The sequence below is a fragment of the Brassica napus genome, chromosome C2 (genome assembly GCF_020379485.1).
Source record: "Brassica napus cultivar Da-Ae chromosome C2, Da-Ae, whole genome shotgun sequence".
Taxonomy (NCBI): Eukaryota; Viridiplantae; Streptophyta; class Magnoliopsida; order Brassicales; family Brassicaceae; genus Brassica; species Brassica napus.
Window position 1 is genome coordinate 38,491,812 of NC_063445.1, and position 4,164 is coordinate 38,495,975.

Consider the following 4,164-nt stretch of genomic DNA (forward strand, 5'->3'; position numbering starts at 1 on the left):
CTAATACAAACTCCCATTACCTTACACAAAATCAAATTATATAAATAGTTTTTCATGATTAAATCCATCAAATCACATGCATTAAGTCTGAAAATCAATCTTATTAAAAACAAATACATCAATCGGATACATCGACATTCTCGTCATCACTAGAAACATCATCATTTTTATTAAACTCGTCTTCAACAGCTTCGTCTGTGGCATCGTCGGTAAGATATTCGTACTCATGATTACGCGGATCAATGAGAAGGATGTCATCAATTTCTTGTTCAGGTTCCTCGACTTCATTTATCTGCTCTTCTTGCAATGGTGGTTCTTCTCCACTGATGATTCATCCTCGAGGTGTAAATTTGATCACGGCTAACCAATTTATTCCCGATTCTCTCATCCGAGGGTATGGAAGGAAGCTAACTTGGTCTGCTTGTGAAGCTAAGATGAAAGGCTCGAATTTGTTGTACCTGAAAAAATAAAGAAAACATAGAAATTAATTTATTTTGCTCATGTATGGCAAAAAAAGAATTTGTTGTACCTTCGTCCCCCATTGACATCAACTACACCGAATTTGTGAAACCGAACACCTCTGTTGACGACGGGGTCGAACCATTCACATTTGAAGAGAACGCATTTCAGCTTCAATATCCCTGGGAATTCGACTTCAATAATCTCCGTCAAGATCCCGTAGAAATCTGTTTCCCCTTTCACACATATTCCATAATTACTGGTTACCCGCTGTCTATCATACTCATATGTGTGAAAACTATAGCCTCGTGTGAAATACATCTGTGATGTTGTGACCTTTACAAGTGGAGATTGAATTACTTCGTGTAACCACATAGGATAATCTGCATCGTCGTCATAATCAACCTGCAAAAATAAAGAGAACATTGAAATAGAGATCATGTATGAAAAAAGAGTTTGATCGACCTGAAAAAATTAAGAGTTTGAGTTAATACCTGATTCTTCAACCACTTAATAAAGTGTTGATCTTTCTTTTTGTCTACGTCACTTGTGGATATACATGGGAATGTTTCTTCGACTTGAGAAACAAATAGGCTGTAAAATCACATTTTATATTAATTAATATTTGTCAATTATATAATTTATACTTATATGTGTTTAGAAGTGTCCATATATGTTACCTTTCAAAATAACGCATCAATGGATCATCGCAATTGAGTAGAATATAGGTGTGTGCAATATGAGCGTCTTCTTCACTCGACCACCAAACCTCTTTTAATTTCCCACAGAGTCGCCCAATCTGACTAAAAATGTCTGGAACACCAGCAACTGCATATGTTGGCGCGACACCACCATCATCATATCTTCTTGGAGCACTTTTCCGGGTACGTACTTTTGACGTAAAGTAGTACGATGTGACGTGAGAAGTTTCTTCCGTCAAACTTCCAGCAATTATAGAACCTTCAACTTTTGCGAGGTTCTTTGCTTTTCCCTTCAAATATTTCATGGCTCGCTCATACTGATACATCCATCCGTAATGTACAGGTCCACGAAGCAATGCCTCATATGGGAGGTGGACAACTAGATGCTCCATGACGTCAAAAAATCTCGGAGAAAATATCTTCTCCAAGTTGCACAATAAGATGGGAATGTTCTGCTGAAGCTGTTCCACGACTTCTTCTTAAAGAGTGCGTATGCTCAGATCCCTGAAAAATGCTCCAATGCCTTGTATATTCCAAAAACAATTAAACACATTATATTAGTCATATATTATTGCAAACTAAACCATTATAAAATTACTGTGTTATACTATACTACCTGCAAGTGCTTCATGTACGTTTGTTGGAAGTAGCTCCGCAAATGCAAAGGGAAGTAGTCGTTGCATAAAGACATGACAATCATGACTCTTCATCCCGGAGAACTTTTGACCCTTTTCAATACATCTAGAGAGATTTAAAACATACCCAACAGGGAACTTCACTTCTGATGCCACCCATTTGAACAACACCGAGTTTTTTTCTATAGACAATCTGAATATCGGAACGGAAACTTGTCCATTGCTTTTTATATGTAACTCACTTCTTGAGCAAATATCCGGCAAGTCTAACCTCAATTTTATGTTGTCTTTTGTCTTCCCTGGGACATTCAATATTGTATTCATGATGTTCTCAAAGAAATTCTTCTCTATATGCATCACATCGAGGTTGTGGCGCAAAAGAAGATCCTTCCAATATGGCAACTCCCAAAACATACTCTTCTTGTGCCAGTTGTGATGAACATCGTAAGAATCAGACATATTACGAGGGACATGCCAATTACCACCACAACGAACTGTTTCGTTAGCTCTGTAGTAGTCGATTTGCGCTTTAATTTGTTCTCCAGTTATATATGGAGGAGGAGTGTCTCTCACAACCCTTTTGTGCCTAAACAAATTCTTGTTTCTTTGGTACGGATGGCCAATGGGAAGAAATAGACGGTGACAATCGAACCAACTTGTCTTCCTACCATTCTTCAGTTGAAACGTATATGTCGTTCCATTACAATATGGACAGGCTAATCTACCATGTGTAGTCTATCCAGACAACATACCATAGGCAGGAAAGTCACTTATGGTCCACAAAAGCATCGCTCTCATCGTAAAATTCGTCTTCGTTGAGCAGTCATACGTCCTCACCCCTGTTGACCACAAATCCTTCAACTCTTTTATCAGTGGTTGTAGGAAAACATCCAAAGACCTTTTTGGATGGTTCGGACCAGGTATTAATATGGTCAAGAATAGCAACTCCCGTTGCATGCACATCTCCGGTGGTAGGTTGTATGGCGTAAGAAAGACTAGCCACAATGAATATTGTCTCCCTGACATTCTGAATGGACTAAATCCATCTGTGCATAATCCGAGATACACATTCTGGCTATTGCTAGCGAAATCCGGATGTACTTTGTTAAAATGTTTCCAGGCTCTTGCATCTGATGGATGAGTCATCTCACCATCTGTCTGAGTATGCTCGGCATGTCATCTCATCTTTCCAGGAGTCTGCTCTGATTGGTACAATCTTTTCAATCTGTCTGTAATTGGTAGGTACCACATCCTTTGGTACGGTACCCTATTACGACCCCGTCCTTGAGGCTTGAATCGTGGCTTCTTGCAGAATCGACATTCTTCTAACTTCTCATCATCTCCCCAGTATCTCATGCAGTTGTCGATGCAAACATCTATCATCTCCGAAGGCAACGCAAGACTATAAACTAGTTTCTGAATCTCATAATAAGGATCAGTAGACACATTGTCTTCCGGCAAATACTCTTTAAACAAGTCTGCCCATTCATTCATGCAACTTTCAGGTAGATTGTGATCAGTTTTAATATTCATCATTCTAACAACCAACGACAATTTAGAGAGACCTTCTCTACAACCACTGTAAAGTGGCTGATTCGCCGCATTTAACATTTCATAAAACTTTTTTGCATCTATATTAGGTTCTTCATCTTCATCATGAGCTACGAATGCATCAGCTACCATATCATGAACCCTATCACAATCTACCATCTGCTCTTCATGCTGGTAATTATGTTCATTATGCAAATGATGATCAACCGGTTCTTCCTGAAAATTTCTATTACTACTACTAGCTTCATTCTGATCATAATTATAACCTTCTCCATGTTGAAACCATATATAGTAATTTGGCGTGAAACCTCTATTTATTAAATGCTTCCAAACATTTTCACGATTTGCTAATTTTGAATGGTTGCATTTTCGACAAGGACAGAACATCTTACCATTTTCTTGGGTGAGCGGTGTGGAATCTGCTTGATGCATAAATGTCTCCAGCCCCGCAAGGTATTCTTTCGTCACTCTCCCGCTAGCATCTCTATGCATATACATCCACCTCCGCAACTCAAAAATATTCCCGGAGGCCGACATTTTTTTTTCTTTCACGTTTTTTTTTCTTGTTGGTGTGTTTAAAATGGTGTTCAAATGTCCATATTTATAGGAAATTTTTGAATCTGGTAGTTGTAATTTTCCTAGGAATTTACGACGAAATTTAGTTAGGTGGCCGAAAAAACGTGTTACAACTACAAAGTTGGTGGATTCAAAATTTCCTCTAAGTAAGCGTAAAATATTTCCTCGTAAAGTACACGCTACATTTACGTCGAGTTTACAAGGAAAGCGTATTTCCTCGTAAAAGCCACGTGACATTTCAT